The sequence below is a fragment of the Panthera uncia genome (assembly GCF_023721935.1).
Source record: "Panthera uncia isolate 11264 chromosome E2 unlocalized genomic scaffold, Puncia_PCG_1.0 HiC_scaffold_20, whole genome shotgun sequence".
NCBI classification, from domain to species: domain Eukaryota; kingdom Metazoa; phylum Chordata; class Mammalia; order Carnivora; family Felidae; genus Panthera; species Panthera uncia.
Window position 1 is genome coordinate 16,896,996 of NW_026057589.1, and position 18,286 is coordinate 16,915,281.

At 40.5% G+C, this 18,286-nt stretch overlaps 1 protein-coding gene and 1 long non-coding RNA gene across 2 annotated transcripts in view; one reads left to right on the forward strand and one right to left on the reverse strand.

Annotated features, from left to right (window-relative positions):
• WWOX (WW domain containing oxidoreductase) overlaps positions 1 to 18,286 on the forward strand; it is a 982,315-nt gene that overhangs the window by 674,377 nt on the left and 289,652 nt on the right. The window lies entirely within an intron of this gene.
• LOC125916332 (uncharacterized) lies at positions 9,307 to 10,859 on the reverse strand. The gene is made up of 2 exons (XR_007455871.1): positions 10,096 to 10,859; positions 9,307 to 9,679 (listed from the first exon to the last, which is right to left on the reverse strand). It is a non-coding gene; the product is annotated as an uncharacterized LOC125916332 (long non-coding RNA).

Consider the following 18,286-nt stretch of genomic DNA (forward strand, 5'->3'; position numbering starts at 1 on the left):
TCTCTTCTCTTCTCTTCTCTTCTCTTCTCTTCTCTTCTCTTCTCTTCCCTTCCCTTCCCTTCCCTTCCCTTCCCTTCCCTTCCCTTCCCTTCCCTTCTCTCCCCTTCCCTTCCCTTCTCTCCCCTTCTCTCCCCTTCTCTCCCTCTCTCCCTTTCCTTCCCACTGGCACTGTCTCTGTGTCTTTCAAAATAAATAAACTTAAAAAAATTATTAAAAAAAAAAGTCTCAAGCATCCCACCTGTGAGGGTCTCATAGACTTCCAGTATGGTTAATTCTTCAGGAAAATTAATTTCAAGTAAAACAATTAAAAACATTACCCCCAACTGCATGTAGAAGCAACTGGGTAAATATTTATCAAATATCGAATGAATGAACAAATGGCATTTCTACAATGAATGTAATCATTTCCAACATTCCTGGGGCTTTTTTTTTTTTTTTTTTTAAATGAGGCAGCCAGGAATAATAACCCAACTGCTGTCACGAGACCGGAAGAGGAGGGGATCTCTTCCTCAGTGTCTTTGTCCTTGTTCTTGCAACCTGTTTGCACTGCTGAACTTCCTGAATGCCCTTGTCACCACGGCAGGAGGAGGGGGCAGATGAACTGGAGCCTGGGCACCTGGATGAAAGCCTGGTGATGTTCACAAAGCACCAGGGGGACAAATGAACGGTTGCTGTAGGCTTTGGTTCAGCTCAGGGCTGTGTCCACAGCAGAGCCTGGCTCTTCTGCACCAGGGTGGTCCAAGGGGAGTCTTGTAATCTGCCGGTAACACCCGCCTCGAAGGGGCCGGTTTATCCTGGGGTGACTCGAGCTGTGGCCACAGTCCCACTTAAACGCAAATTGAGGCTTACCAGGAAATGGCTCAGAAGGCAGACTCCAGAGAAATGGCTATTACAGTCTGCCCAGGTCAGTCCTTTCAGTCCCCTTGACCTACCTCCTTCCAGTCCTGCCCTCTGTAGACCCTGCCTTTTCCCAGAATGCCACTCGTTAAAGACCAACCGGCAAGAAGGGAGCCGTCTGTGGCCAGGGCACAGATGTCTATCAAGCCTTCCCACCAACCTTTGAAGTGTGTGCTAAGATGTGCAATTGCCTACCTTATCTGATGAGGAATTAGAAAGGAAAAAAGGGCAAGGAGCTCTGTTATTCATCATGGCAAGTGCTTTCCAGAGGCAGCCGGAAGCCCAGCGCCACCGCTATTCACCGTAAGAGTTGAGCAAAATTGCTTAACTGCTTCATTTCTCCAAGTCTCAGTTTCCTCACACGTAAACTGGGGATAATGAAATAGTGTAGGGAAAATGCCTCCTGCATTGAGAGCAAGCACTCAACCATTGTGTTATTAAAACTATTATTCATATTGTCATTATGAAAATGGCCTCCTTGTTTCAAGAAGGGGCTTAAAGGAGAGGCTTGGTTTAAAGGTGAGACAGCAAGCTAGAGAAGGAATAAGGAGACAGGGTGTCAGACGTGGCCTCTGTGGCCTCGGGCAAATGCATTCACTTCTCTGAGCCTCAGTTTCCTTCTGTGTGTGTGTGTGTGTGTGTGTGTGTGTGTGTGTGTGTTACAAGGAGTGTTTTCTCTTTAAATTGAAGTTTATTTATTTTGAGAGAGAGAGAGTGCACGCTAGGAAGGGACAGAGAGAGAGAGACAGAGAATCCCAAGCAGGCCTTGCAATGTCAGTGCAGAGACTGATATGGGGGTCAAACTCAAGCCCTGAGAGATCTTGACCTGAGCCGAAATCAAGAGTCGGATGCTTAACTGACTGAGCCACGCAGGTGCCCCTGTGTTAAAATGAGTATTAATGAAAATGCCATGGAGCACAGGGTAGGAATTCAGTAAGTTCCCACTTTCTCTTTCCCATTCTCTTCCTCACATCTCATTTGCCTAGAGCCAATGCTGGAGGCTACGGACATGCTGTCCCCAGTCTCTGCCCGAGCTCCTCGTTGGTCGTTATTAAAGGACATCTACCGCATGCTCAAATCCCCGGCCAAGTGCTCATCCTCTTCTGTCTCTTGAAGTGAGTCTTAGCTACATGGATATATTCAGTTGGTGAAGAATTGGAGGTATGCACTTATTATATGTGTACGTTTCTGCGTGTATATTATACTTCCATTAAAAAATATATTTCCTAAGCTATCGCAGGTAAAGAGATTTGAATACCATTAGTTACCTGCTGCTCCTACTTGGAACCAAGGAGGGACTAGTACTCATTATCAGAGGTCTGGTTATCCCCCTTCAAATTTACTGTCTCCTCACATTGATTTTTTTTTTTAATAGTGGTACAAATATTTACTATCTAGCAGAAGTAGTAAGAAACTACGTGGCTCAGTCCATTCCGAACTGAGCCTTTGGTAGATAGCCATTCACTTAGGATGTCGGGAGGGCTCCCTGCCTTTGCCAGGCCATGCGCTTAGGCACTGGAAATATATCTGATGGGACAATCACTGAGAAGATCCCAGTCTCTCTCGAACTTGCATTCTGCAACTCGCAAATGTAGAACACTACCCATAGCGGTAAGCATTTGAAGTGTTCAAGGGGTAAAGAGGCTCCACCATGGCATGAGGAAGGACACCTGCCGGTCAGGAAAGGGGGCTCGGATGAGGCATCCTGAACAGACATGATCTGGAGAGAGAGCAGGGCACCGGCCGTCAGGGTAAAGCAGACCAGCGAGAAAGAACAGCATTTGCTAAAGCTTTAGAGTCTCGCTCCCCTGACTTACAGTTCTGGTTCTGCTGTGTACCACCTGGGTCATCTCTGGTACATCATGGAAACTCTCTGGGCCTGAGCAAATGCCTGCCCTGCGGCCTGAGGCATCTCCTGGCTTACAGGAAGACTCCATGTTATTAATGGCAAAAGGTGTGTCGATGCTCTCCGCTTAGGGTTCAGATGGCAGGTGATGGAAAGACATTGACAGGGGTTAGTGGAAAAAAATCGAAACGTCTCCAGTGTGTCTGGACACAGAAGAATTCTTCTTGCTTTTTTTTTCCCTAAATGTAGGGATTCAGGAACGTAGTTGTGGGATCACAAAACATCTACTCAACAGTTCCAAGCATACCCTCCTAGGGAAGCCTTCTGCATACCTGTGTGTTTGGCCAAGACTCAAGATTAGAGGTGATCTCCATTGGACCTCCCTAAAGGAGGTGGTCGATGATCCCTTAGACACCTCACTTAGGCCAAGACCCCCCTTCAAGCACATAGATCCAATCATAAAAAAACAAAACATGCATTTGAACTATGTATCTCCACCCCAGTGGCTTTCAAGAGTTGGTCTCATAAAGGAATGTCCCCTACCCCATGCTTTTGATATTGTTATTAATTCCTAGTGAGGTGGAGAAAAGCACCGTCTTCCTGCCCAGTGGACTCAGTGTGGACTCCAAAGAGGGTGTGGGGCTGGCCCTTCACTTCTCGAGTTTGAATTCAGGGATGGTGGAAGATTGCATGAGATTAAGCAGCTCAGAAGACGAGGAAAAGCCCGCTCTAATTTCATTGCTGTGTTCACCACTTTTTTTTTTCTTTTTTGAGGGCTCTGCTGCTCCTGGTAAATCAAGTAATAGGTTTCTGTTAAAGACCTTAGCGTTCTGGTCTCAGTGACAGCAGTCTTGCTTTGTAAGCCATTCTCTCCATTTATTATTCTCCCAGTATAGGAGAGTCTTCCGGTGTCTATTCCAAATTAGTATTTCTCTAATTTTCAAGTGTCATATCTGCCCGGCTCAGAAAAAAAACTAGCAACTCAATTTGACAGGCTTTACATTAAGGGGACAGGCTGTTTTGGTTATTATTTAATCTTCTTCTTCTTCTTCTTTCTTTTTTTTTTTTTATCCCCCTATCTGTTTCCTGGTTATAGAGAATTCACTTTGCCCATCTTCCTGACTGTTCATATTGCTTATCTCAAGGTGGGTATCCTCAGAATCCCAGTGCATTTCCCCGGCCACGTTTCACAGGAGCTTAGGAAGACACAGGCAAACCTATAAGCGAGACTTGGGTTTCCTAAGCCACAGTGGCAATTTCCTGCTCGATTACAACTCTGTATACCCTTTCGGTTTGCTTGTCAGCGATGGCCCTGCATGTCCTGGATAATCCTACAGTTGGTGACAGGGTTATTGACTTCTAGGTTTCTAAGGCATCTCTCAGTCAGTTGTTTGTTTTTTGTTTTTTTTTTTAAGGATTCTCCCTCCCTCTTATTGCTCTGTAGAAACTTGTTCCAGTTCTTTCTCCTGGTACTCTCTGGCCCGTTGAGTACCTGGGAATACTCACACTCTCTTATCTAGTCCTACCGATTGGTGTTGTTTTGAGCTATGCCCACTTTGCGCCTCCCACCCTCTCTCTTATTTTTATAAACAGACTCCATGATAATATATATACTGCAGATGGACGGCAGCCAGCATGTTCTCTTTTGTGCTGAGAAAGTTTCCATCTTTCAACTAGTTTACATGACTTCCCTGCACATCCTACCTTATAATCTTTTTATAAATTTTGGTTTACACTGTAATAATTTAGGACACTTAAGGTTCTGTTTCTTTTCTGCCCTGTCTTTTCTTTCACCAGCTCTCTTTAATTTTTTTTTTTAATTTTTTTTCAACGTTTTTTATTTATTTTTGGGACAGAGAGAGACAGAGCATGAAAGGGGGAGGAGCTGAGAGAGAGGGAGACACAGAATCGGAAACAGGCTCCAGGCTCCGAGCCATCAGCCCAGAGCCTGACGCGGGGCTCAAACTCACGGACCGCGAGATCGTGACCTGGCTGAAGTCAGACGCTTAACCGACTGCGCCACCCAGGCGCCCCAAATTTTTTTAATGTTTATTTATTTTTGAGACACAGAAAGAGACAGAGTGTGAGCAGAGGAGGGGCAGAGAGAGAGAGGGAGACACAGAATCCAAAGCAGGCTCCAGGGTCTGAGCTGTTAGCACAGAGCCCGATGCGGGGCTCGAACTCACAGACCGCGAGATCATGACCTGAGCCGAAGTCAGACACTCAACCGACTCAGCCACCCAGGCACCCCCCCCACCTCAGCTATGTTTAAAAGCCGTTCTAAAACTTCTTCTTTTAAGATTATACCCTTCACACCTCAGTCTAAATAATGGCTATTTTTGGTCACGCCCTTTCTTTCTCCTGCACTTTGGGTTTCATCTAGCTCCTGCCCTACTGTCCTTCTGTAAAAAGGCCGCATTTCCCGTTACCCTCCTGTGACAGCATCTCACCAATTCTCTGTTGTAATCAACAGATAGATTTTGAATGTCTGACTCTTTATGAAAAAAAAAAAATAAAAGGATTTTCAAGGGTAAGACCTGCCATCTTGTGAACGTCAAAGAAGTTTTCTCATTCACCTTTTTTCTTCTTTCTCTCCCACTCTTTAATTTGTTAATGCTTTCGACTTACTTTGCTTTGGATACTTTTCAAAGAACCACTTCCCCCAAGAGATCTCTAAAAGGCAGAAGTTCTGGCTATTAAAGATTTGCCATTCTCAGAACAACCCAGTTAGGGTACCCTCAGGTTATTTATAACTGGATTTTATCTCAGAAAATTAACTAAAAGAAGATTAACCAAAAATCTAAAGGAAAATGCCTTAAACACCTCATCTATTATGCTGTGCTCAAACAGATATTTTCATCTTAACAGCTTGGCAAACCCAGTGGAATGCTCTTTCTAGTTTGGGGCATAAAATAAGATAACACTCTGAATTCCTACAGGAAATCTTGAAACGCTACTTAAAATTAAGGCATAAAGTATGAGAATGTGAGTTTCCTCTGTATAGTCTTATTACTTTGCCTGTTAACTTAAGTGGTTCCCATTTCTGATGGTTCGAAGAGCCCCAGGACATTTAAATACCTCTTCTAGAAACAAATACTTTTCCTTAAAAGCCCTCCCAGGTTACGACTAAGTCATGAGCTTGAATCGGTAATACAGAAGGTCTTGTGTTTGGACATTTCCCTCATCTTCTGATTTACCCAAATGAGAGAGGAAGCCAGAAAAGAGTCCTACTTCATCCATCGAGGATTTTGTTCATTACATCTCATTTCAGGCCAATTAAAAGACAAAGTGTTCACAACAAGATACAAGGACTTTGATTTGATGTCTGCCCCGCCTGCCTTCACGCTCAGACCTGTTTGCCTCCTCCCTCTGACCTGCCGGCCTCCTCCCTTTGACCTGTCTCCATCTTCTTTTGTCTCATCCTTCTTCAGCCATTCCTCAAACCAGGTGTGCTGCTGTCCTGGGGGTTTTGCTTCTGCAGTTTCCTCTGTCTGGAATGTTCTTATATAGTGCCTTGGGCTATTCCTCTCCATTCAGGGCTTTGATCCAAAGTCACTTTCTCGGTGAAGTCTTTCCTCACCACTTGTTTTAAAATAGTAACCTGCGTCCTGATCTCTGTACCCTCCTCCTTTCCCCCGATGCATCTTTCTTAGTCCATCATGTAGATACAGATGTGAACATGTATCTTCATTCTCCTGCCCTCCAGAATGTACGTTCATGAGATGTTTATCTGTTTTGCTCACTAGGGCCTACAGGAGTGCTCAACACATGGAAGGCAGTTAATAAATGTTTGTGGAATAAGTGAATCCAGAACTACCCCTGGATAGATAATACCCAGCTCACTCTATCATAGCACCACAGGTAGTCTGTTACGCATTTTGCAGGCTAGCCAAACAGTCTAAGAAGTTAAGTGCCTTGCGTAAGATCCCCAAGATCACCAACTGGATGAGAGGGGATTTGAAATGAATTCTGGTCAATTCCAGATTCCTCTCGTCTGCTTCTTAGATGTCCAATAAATTAGAATTTTTTAATAGGCTCCCCAAGACCCGTTCTCATTTGTGTCTGTCAGTGGAGACAAGCTCCCTGGAAGCCGCCTCTCTAGATATCTTAGAATACCTTCTCCTGGTTCCAGAAGTATCCACTGGGGTTTTGAATCTCATTGTCCAACTCCTGAATAGCTGTCTCATTTGGGGAGGTGAGGTGGCATAATGATCAGGAGAGCAGAATGAGGAAGGGAATCCTAAGCCACAACCCATTAGCTGCGTGATCTTGGACAGACGATGTAGCCTGCCTGAGTTGCCGTTAAGTACATCCTGAGTGGTAGTCTGGTATGGCATTGAAAAGCATACCCCTTGCAGGAAGTCCCCGGGGTTTAATCCCTGGCCCTGTCATTGTGTAATTGGTCACAACTTTGGGGCGAATGAACTTCTGTAAATCTCAGTTTACTGCTCTGCTAAATGGGATAATAGGAATCATAACAATGTTACAGGGTTTGGGAAGAGGGTCACATGAAATGATACCTATAAAGGTCTTGGGTCATTCTCTGAAGCACACTAGCTACATTGTTAGCTGTTATCATGATTCTTATTACCATCTATTTCATAGGGTCACCATGAAGACTTGAGATACTTTGTGTAAAGAATGTAGCACCCTGCTTGGTGCATGTAAGGATTCAGTAAATGTTATCAATGTTATTCCTTAATTGCCTCTATATCCCCCTTCCCTCTAATACCCAGAAGTCTGGCTTCTACCCAGCTATGTTCCTGAAATTGCTTTCTTCAAAGCAACAAGTTCTAACTTCTATAACCCTAAGTATTTGTTCAGGCAGAAAAACCCAGGGAGGAAAATCAAGGAGGTTGAGTGGAAGCTGCATAGCCTTCAAGGACACAGACCTCTGTTTCGTCACCCGGAAAAAGGGCCAATAGCTCTTGCCTGGCAGTTTGCTACAACAATGTGGGGATATGTGGATTTTTCATCTCCATTTGAAATACAACAAATCCTTGATCGGGGTGGGAGGGAGGCTCTGTCATGATGACAACCGCAGTAGTGACGATGTTGTTCTTTCAGTTGTCTTATTTCAAACTTCCAATTAGTCTATTGATGCCTTATGGGCAGATATGTCTTATGATATTTCAGGGTCTCTTCCACATCCCCAGATATCTAACACCATCCTGGACCTAGGGCCAATTCTCAAAAAACAAAAACAAAAACAAATCGGTGATTGATAACGTGACCACTAAACCCATTTTCCCATTTGCTTTCCAAGAGGCAACACTGTTGTGCCTACAAGCACTTTCTAACAGTCTGTAATCTCTAGGGTCTTTTGTATTATTATTCAGCTTCAGCCTTTTATTTTTTCCCAAACATTTGGAAAGCCTGTACGATGGTTTCAACTGACCAAGAATTTATATGAAAATGTCGATCTAGTAAAAGGGTGAAAGCAGAGAGAATGACCCAAGTTCATGGTGCCACGTGCAACCTGCCACACAGTTGTTTTTGTGAGTTACAAACCCGGGGTCTATTTTGTGGCTTATTTCATAATCTTGCAGAGATGTTGGATCAAATCAAGCGTCAGAAAAGACGCCAGCCCCAAACGGAGGTGACTTTGCTGTATTTGCAGTTTTCCCTCTTATTAACATGAAAACACTTTACATGGTTGGAAACATCTAAAGGCTATTTTTTATTTTATTTTCCATTACTTCACTCTGCTGCTTTAACCCGTACCTGTGGAAATGAGACTGTCACCTGCTTTTAGCATCCTGTTTTCTTTCGTGTTTGTAATGAAGCCTTCTGGGAATCACGCGATTACAAAAATGAGTTACAAATCCTCATTCAGTATACAAAAGTCTGTAGCTGCCTTCCTTCTCTGTTTAAATAGTCTACAAAACAAGAAATAATTAGTCGAGCACTATCGGTAATTAAGCACATAAGATGAACATTAAAGAAACTGCAATCTTGCATCATTTTGGAGGTGGATAGGCAGGTTTCCGCGTTTGGAATCCGGCCAAAATGCCCATCTTCATTCCCTCTGCTCCTTATTTATTACCAGCGAGGGAATTTTCTTGCCTAACTTGCTGATGTGCTCTTGCCGGAGGTCCGTCTGAGAGTTCATGTAAGTGTGAGCCGCTGTTTTGTTTTTCTGGTTTTTGGTTTTTTGTGGTTTTTTTTTGGGGGGGGTTGTTTTGTTTTTTGACAACACCACCGTTGGGAAAGGATGATTTCAAAGAACTTGATATATTAAGAGTGGAAAGACGATGCTTCCCCCCAACACAGGGAGTGCGTTTTGAACTTGAGATCAGTTCACAATTCAGAGAACTGGCCTGCCTTCGTGCACATGACATCTGCTCAGAAGTATTTATAAAACCCTGTTTCTGTTTTTCTGAACACTCCTTCTCATTTGGTGTTTCCTCTTCAGGCCCCTTGAAATCTTGTCAACATTGTCACCACTACACAGGCAAACTCTGAAAGATTTGGCAGTGTGAGTTAGCCAGGCTTTTCTGGAAGACCAAAACTTCTCGAAAACTGATTTATAGGTTTTGATGAAAATGTATTTATTTCCAAGGAAAATACGAAGATCAAACTTTCCAACCCGTTTAGACTGGAAAATTAAATATTCATCTAATAAACACTTGGGCGTACCTGTTATTTGCCAGGCACAAAAGGAATAGTGTCCTTGAGGCAGTGACTGTCAGGCTTTGTGATCAAGCCTAATTAAGACTCAATGTTGAGTACTTTTGTCACTTTGCGCTGCATTCCTACTAGTTCCATGATGTGAAATCTAGATAGAAAATATTTGTGCATGACATGCCAGATTTCCATTAATCACCCAAGAAGTAATAGAATGAGCCGTGATTTTTCTTGTGGCTTTTCTACCCCCAGATGGTTCTGTTGCTTGCATGGTGTCAATAGTGCCTCTATGGATATAGGCATTTTTCTCTGGAATTAGAAAGAACTACAGTAAATAGCATTCTCCATTTCACCTGTGATTTCTTTTTTACAGTTAGATAAATGCTGTAAGGTCAACATTTCCTAATGTATGTATAGTATGTTACAGTTTCCAAAGCGCTCCCTACACAAGCATATCTAGGGAGCGAGGACAATATTAGTTTCCCCATTTTATAGCTGCTGGATAACAAGCCCAGAGAGGTTCAGTGGCTTGCCCAAGATGACACAGTGATCTGGCAGAGCCAAGAGGATCTTTTTCATCACACACGCCTCCCCGTAAAGATGGAGAGGCCCATAGAGATGGAGAAGGATCATGTTCACACCATATATCTTAAATATCAAGTTTTCACACAGCCATAGTATTTTTTTTAAGTATTTGAGCATCCATACATTTAGCCAAGATTTACCGAGTGCCTTTGCTGTGTGGTTGCGACAGCCATGAACAGGCAGATGTGAATGTGGGTAAGCTAATTGACCCAACTGGATTCCTTTTCTCATCAGCGAAATACAAATAAAACACATGAAGTGCAGTCCAGTGATATCCTGAATGAGATCCTAAAGCAGAAATGAGAAAATAGTAATGACCTGGTGCTATCCAAATAACATTTGTTGCTTACTTAATAGTAATGTACCAGTGTTAATTCCTTAAGGTTACCTTGGTCATGTGGGATGTCGACATCAAAGAAAATGGGATGAAGCGTATACAGGAACTCTGTGAACTCTCTTTGCAACTTTCCTGTAGAAGTAAAATTATTCTGAAATTAAAAGATTATTTAAAGAAAAAAAAAAACCCTTTCTCACAGTAATTGCATTAGTCAGTTTGCACTGCCATAACAAAAGACCAGAGATTTGGTTGACTTAAATAAGAGAAATTTGGGTTTCCATAGTTCAGGAGGCTGGGAGGTTCAAGATCAAGGTGCTGGCTCATGTGGTTCATGGTAAGGGCCCTCCTAGTGGCTTTCAGATGGCTTCTTTCTCGCTGTGTCCTCACGTGGCAGAGAAGGAGAACCCTGATGTCTCTCTTCTTATAAGAACACCAATCGTGTGACACGAGGGCCTCACCCTTATGACCTCACTTAACCTTCATTATCTCCTTATAGGCCCTTTTTCCAAATACAGTCACATTGGGAGTTAGGGCCACAACATAGCAATTTGAGAGGGACACATTCGATCCACAGCAATAACAATTATTAAATCATTTGGAAAGATTTGTTAACAGTATCTACCTAAACCGAACATGAGAATATGTGATCACCTGGCAATTCCACTCCTTAAGTATATGTTCACCAGAAGACAAGTACAAGAATATGAATAGCAGCATTAATGATGACTTAAAACTATAAGCTACCCAAGTGTCTACCAGAGATAGGATGGATAAATAAATCATGGTATTTTCACACAGTGGGACACTGCACACTTAGGAGCATAAATGCACCAACAACTAAACCAAATAATATGGATTAACCTTACAAACATTATATTGTCAGAAAGAAGGCAGATACAGAAGACTGCATTCCATGTGACCCCATTTATAGGAAGTTTATTAAAAAAAAACAAAACTATCCATGTATTGAAGTCACAGGTAGAGACAGGATGGGGGCATGAGTGGGCTCTCAGATGTGCTGATATTCGGTTACTTGATAAGGGTGCTGGGGTATGTTCAGTTTGTGAAAATACATTTAGTGACTCACATATGTTTTGTGCTTTTTTTTTTTTGAGTGTATATTTTACTCCAATGAAAAGTTCAGACACACCCAAAATCTTATCCCCTGGCAGTTGAGAGAATCAAGTAAGGTAATGAACATAAAGCATTCTCATTACATTTCATTTATTTTTCTTCTCTTCGTTCCCAGTCTCAATTTACATAGTCAGAGACCCTGCCGCATCATCTGGTTCTTACCCATGTCATGGGGTTACTCCTCCCACAGCACAGCGTTTTCTTCTTGACCCAATGGCACCCGTGGTGTAATGAGCGTCATGGCAACACTGAAATGTCTCAAGATCTCCTCTCGTGTGTGGGGTACATTACATGGTCAACTAACTCTTCAAGGAGCTCATTCTTGGTGGTGGTGGTAGTGAGGGGGATATTACTAATCACTCTGAACTTTTTTTTTACTTCTTATCATTTGTAAATGGGAAAGGAGCATGGAAAAAAAACATACTCCTGCCTTCTTCCATCTGTATTTTCTTTACTAAATTATCCAGTCTTATAAATATTTGAATAACATTTGGTCAGGATAAAATCTTTCCTGTCAGCTCAGTACAAGAACACTTTTTGGCTCCTGAGACCATAACAGTCAGATAAATTAATATTGATTTGTTAGAAAATAGTTTTCACTCTGTCTAAACATCTTATTCTGGGCTCTTGAACCAAAATTATGAATTTAAAAGCAGCAAAATAGTTCTTCACAGTTTTCCCAGTGAAACTAATTATGGGCGGATTGTGAAAAATGTATTGGATGTGATTTCCAACATAGAGTTCTGCTAACCAAAATTCACAGAAACCTGAGGCTCGATGTCTGATTTATTTGAGCAAGTTGTGATTCGGTAGACTGGAGAATATATGTAAATAGTTTTTGCAATTTCCACAGGGATAACTCAATACATTAATGTCTCATGTATGGCAGAAGATGAAGGGGGAAACTTTTTTTTTAGTGATTCCTTATATTTTAATGTAATAAATGGTCACTGATAAACAATATAGTATTAAATGTATAATACTGTAATAATTTTATGACCTCACAGACTGCAGAACAAAGCTTGATTTGTTACTAAATTGTTAATGTGGCATTCAATTCTTTGTCGAGTTTTATTGAGAAGTAATTGACATACATCACTGTCTAAATTTAAGACATACAGCATGATGGTTTGATTTACATAGATTGTGATGATTACAATAGGTTTAGCTAACATCCATTTTCTCATATACATACAATAAAAAGAAAAGAAAAAACAGGAAAAAAAATGTTTTCTTGTGATGAGAACCCTTAGGGTTTACTCTCTTAACAGCTTTTCCATCTATCATACTGCAGTGTTAGCTCTCGTGACTGTGCTGTACATGATATCCCTAGAGCTTACTTACCTTCTAACTAGAAATTTTTACCTTTGACCACCTTCCCTAATTCCCCCTTTCCTGACTCTTCATCTCCGGTAACCTTAAATCTAGTCTCTACGAGATTGCTTTTGTTTGTTTATTCCACATTTAAGTAAGATTATACAGTACTTCTCCTTGTCTGTCGGACTTACTTCACTTAGCATAATGCGTTCAGGGTTCACCCACAATGTCACAAATGGTAGGATTCTCTCATTGTTTATGGCTGAATAATATTCCAGTGTGTGTGTGTGTGCGCGCGCGCGCATGTGTGTGTATGTATAATATGATATGTTATATACATATATATGATGTTATACACACACACACACACACACACATCTTCTTTATCCATTCATCCATCAGTGGACACTTAGATTCTACATCCTGGCTATAAATGCTGCTACAAATATGGGGGTGAGAGCTCTTCAAGTTAGTATTTTCATTCCCTTTGGATATATTCCCAGAAGGAGAATTGCTGGATCATATGGTTTTCCTTTTTATAATTTTTTGAAGATCCTCCCTACTCTTTCCCATAGTGGTTATACCAATTTACAAACCCACCGACAGTGCACAAGGATTCCCTTTTCTCCACATCCTTGCCAGCATTTGTTACCTCTTATCTTTAGATGATGGCCATTCTAACAGGTGTGAGATGATACCTCATTGTGTTTTTAATTTGCATGTCCCTAATGATTAGTGATGTTGAACATCTTTTCACATATCTGTTGGTATTTTGTATATCTTCTTTGAAGTGTCTTTTTAAGTCCTTTGCCCGTTTTTTAATTGGGTTGTTTGCTTGTTTTTATGCTATTGAGTTGTAGGCGGTTTTTAAAAAATTTTTTGGACATTGACCCATTCATTATCAGATATGTGGTTTGCAAATATTCTTTTCCATTCTGTAGACTGTCTTTTCACTTTGCTAATGTTTTTGGTTTGTTATTCTGTTTTGCTCTGCAGAAGCTTTTTAGTTTGATGTAGTCCCACTCATTTATTTTATTTTTTTCATTTTGTTGCTTGTGCTTTAGGTGTCTTTCATGTACCAAAAAATCATTACCAGGAATCCTTACCAAGACCCGTGTCAAAGAGATTTCTTTCTATGTTTCCTTCTAGGAGTTTCATGGTTTCAGATCTTAAATTTAACTCATCCATTTTGAGTTAATTTTTAGGAGTAGTGTAAAGAGGGGTCCAATTTCATTTTTTTTTTACATGTGAATATCCAAGTATCTCAACCCCATTTATTGAAGGAAGTTTCTTTCCTCCATTGAGTATTTTTGGCTCTCTTGTCAAATATTAATTGACCAGGTATGTTTGGGGTGCTTTCTGGGCTCTCAGTTTTGTTCCATGGGTCTATTTGTCTGTTTTTATGCCAGTACCCTTTTGGTTTGATGACTATAGCTTTACAGTTCTTAAAATCAGAAAATGTGAGGGGTGCCTGGTTGGCTCAGTCGATTAAGCATCCAACTTTGGCTCAAGTCATGATCTCATGGAGGCTGGTGAGTTCCAGCCCTGCATTAGGCTCTGTGCTAACAGCTCAGAGCCTGGGGCTTGCTTCAGATTCTGTCTGTCTCTGCCCCTACCCCACTCGTGCTCTGTCTGTCTCTCTCTCAAAAATAAATAAACATTAAAAATATTTCTATAAAAATAAATCAGAAAACGTGGTATGTCCTGCTTTGTTCTTCTTTCCCAGGATTTCTTTGGCTATTTGGAGTCTTTTGTCGTTCTATATAAATTTTAGGAGTTTGGTTTTTTTTCCTACTTCTGTAAAAAATACCATTAGAATCTTACTAGGGATTGCACTGAGTAGATGCCTTTTGGTAGTATTGACATTTCAGCAATATTAATTCTTCCAATCCATGAACTTGGTATATCTCCCCACTTATTTGTACCTTCTATTTCTTTCATAAATGTCTTGTAGTTTTCAGAGTTGATAACTTTTATTTCCTTTAGTTTATTTTATTTCTAAGTATTTTATCATTTTGATGTTATTGTAAATGGCATTGGTTTCTTTATTTCTTTTTCAGAAAATTCATTGTTAGTGTATAGAAACACAACTGATTTTTGCATATTAATTTTGTATCTACAACTTTACTGAAATCATTGATTAGATCTAAGAACTTTTTTGGTTGAGTCTTTAGGATTTTTTTATATGTAAAATCATGTCATTTGCAAATAGAGGTAGTTTTACTTCTTCCTTTTAATTCTGGTGCTTTTTTTTCTTGCCTGCTTGCTCTAGCTAGGATTTCCAGTACTATGTTGAATACAAGTGTTGAGAGTAGGTACTCTTGTTTTGTTCCTAGCAGGAACCTTTTTTTTTAACTGATAATTTGATTTATCTAATAGAAAGATCAGATTTGTTTTCTTTCTTACCTAGTTCTTAAATATACCTAGTATATTAAAGAATAGCCTACTCATCTACTACATAGTCATGCAGTGTATAGAGTTTGACTGTATTTATATTTGTCTTTTAATTACATCAATGTATAGGAATGGCAATGGAAAATTTAAATTTTTTTTAATGTTTGTTTATTTTTGAAAGAGAGACAGAGCATGAGCGGGGGTGAGGGCAGAGAAAGAGGGAGACACAGAATCTGAAGCAGGCTCTCAGCTCAGAGCCTGACGCAGGGCTCGAACCCACGAACCATGAGATCATGACCTGAACCAAAGTCAGCCACTTAACCAACTGAGCCACCCAGGCACCCTGGCAATGGAAAATTTAAATAGTAAAAGTAAGAAAATAAAGCATTGTCTATATGCCCATGCCCATTTTAAACACTTGAGTTTTTTTCTTTTAGAAAATGCATTTTTGTTTTTTGCCTCACAAAACTCTTAATACATTTAATGCACTCAGTATCCTACTTTTTAAACTCAATATTATATGAGACAATGGTGATTTTGTATGTGTGACTTTTTTTTGGTGATTTTTGAATGGTGGCTTAGCAAAGGAACATTTCCTCCTTTTCTGGACATTTAAGTTGCTTCCAATTTTTAAGAATACAACATTGAACACCTCTGTGCAAAAATCCTTATCTGAATTGCAGATATTTTTAAGATAGGTACCTACAACTGCATCTCCCATCCAAACTATTTTGAGATCCTTGATACATATGTCCAATTGCCTTCCAGAAAATATAAGATATTATCAAGAAAAAATATATATATACATACATATATATATACATATATATATATATATATATACATACATACACATATATATATATAGAGAGAGAGAGAGAGGAAAAATATTATCAATGAAAAGAAAAAATAGAAAGAACATAGAGGCAGCTATAGCTAAACACAAAGAAAGACTCTGAAATTCTGGTTTCCATCTACATCAGCTGTATGGTTAAAGACCTTATGCAAAGTCCTCCCTTTTCTGGAAAGCATCCTCGGAGTCTTATAGGAAAACAATGAACAGCTATAGGGTCAAGGCTACTTTTTCCTTGAACTAGTTCACTAAAGCCTCTATAATGTGAAAGCAAATATGAAATCCTTAAAGTTTATAGTCTGCTGGGTTGAGAAGGAGAAATTTCAGTTTTCATAATGTCAATCTCAAGCCTTTTCTGAAATTGGAAGTGACAGTCTAGCCATATATAATATATAATATATACACACACACACACACACACACACACACACACACGCACACACACACACAGAATGGAACCTGAGTCTAGTGCTAGGTTTGGGGACTGAACTATTTTCTACCATAGATTAAGCTGAACTAGACCGTATGTCAAAAAAAGAGTCTCAATGTCAACTTAATCCATTGTCACCGCTGTAAAATGCTATTTCATTATACAAGCAATTCCCTCGTGGATTTCTCCTGATTTTCTATGCAGCTCAAGTCTATTTTAATCTGTTGTGGCTTTTTCCCCCCTCTCTCCCAACTACCACCGTTTTGGAATCATTAAATCTATTTCCTTCCAAGTCACCTGTTTGATATTTACACAAATTATCCAAGTGAAGTAGGAGTGAAGTGCAGGCAACAAAATGTACTTACAAACAACCCAACCAACAACCCTTAAGAAATAGCTACAATTTGGGATGAGCACTGGGTGTTGTATGGAAACCAATTTGACAATAAATTTCATATATTTAAAAAAAAAAAAAGAAAATAAAATAAATAGCTACAAACGGTACAAAACATTCCAGGACATTTGAATCATTTTCCTTGGAAGCTAAATAAGTGGCTGAAAATCCCAAACCCCGCTGCGTAATGTGCGTGTGTGTACGAAAGGGTCAGATAGAATGATGTAAGGGTGGATTCCATATAATACTTGTGTTTGAATTCCCCAAGTCTCTTAAAGATAAGTGTTTTCCAGACGTGACAAAAGAAAGGAAAATTTCCAAATCAAAATTCCCATTTGCCTTTCGGGATGTTGAATTTTCTTCACATTTGTGCAATTAAGGGTTTTGCTGAGTGAGCTTAGGACTCTGTCTCTTTAAGTGTTTAACAGTAATTGGTTCATGTCCTAGTGTTCATTGAAAATCCTAGACATTTCATGTAAAATCTTCTTAATGAGGGGATGAATTTTTCATTCACATTAGAAAGCTCACTCTGACAAACAATTTCTAAATAAAACTTTAGCGACATGACATCCTACATTGGACCTGACAGAGAGGACAGGTGCATTAGAATATAACTGTATGGCGATCCTTCAAGCTGTCAGCCATGAATATTTTATTTCTTAATGAATCATCTTTGTGAAATGAACTTTCTTGTTGTAGTGTCAGTGCCATTTACAACAAAAAGCTGGCTCCTTTTAAAAGGTGAGCTCCATAAAGATGCTGATGCCTGCATAAAATGCTTAACCCTACCTGAGGTGTAGGGCAATTTGGGGCTATGCATTTCCCTTCGCTTTCTGAAAGTGACTTGAGAGCTCACTTCGGCTAGCGCGCTCGGATCGTGGGGAACACTTTCCCTTGATTCAGTGCTTCTTTTCTCAGAACTCAAATTCCAGGTAACCACTCAATGGCAGCCACTTTGGCCGCTGAGGTCTGCTTCTTCGGAGGTGTCATGGCTAGTCTTCCGCTTACCGTTTTTGCGATCTGGCTTCTAACACGCTAAGACCCACAAGGCGCTCGCTCTTAGCTCAAGCTAACTGGTAGCGCTGGGCAGGGAGACTTTCTCTGGTCCCCGCTCCCTCTCTTCATCTCAGAGACCACTCTTGTTTGTTTGTTTCCAGTGACGGAGGAAGCTTTCATTCTGACAGTGGCTTAAGTAGATCTCCCCACTGAGGGAGCCAAAACTTATTTTTATGTTGCCACTAAGAGCCTCCTGAGATATTTCTGTGGCTCGGTGTGGAATCATTCTGCTCATCTCTAGACACAACACAGACAACAGAAGCTGTTCGCCCAAAATAACCCAGAGTGAGTGCTATGCCCTTTACCGCTAACTGGGCTCTTGGTATAGTCATGAGACAATATTGACTTCCTTCCTTTCTTTCTTTCTTTCTTTCTTTCTTTCTTTCTTTCTTTCTTTCTTTCTTTCTTTCTTTCTT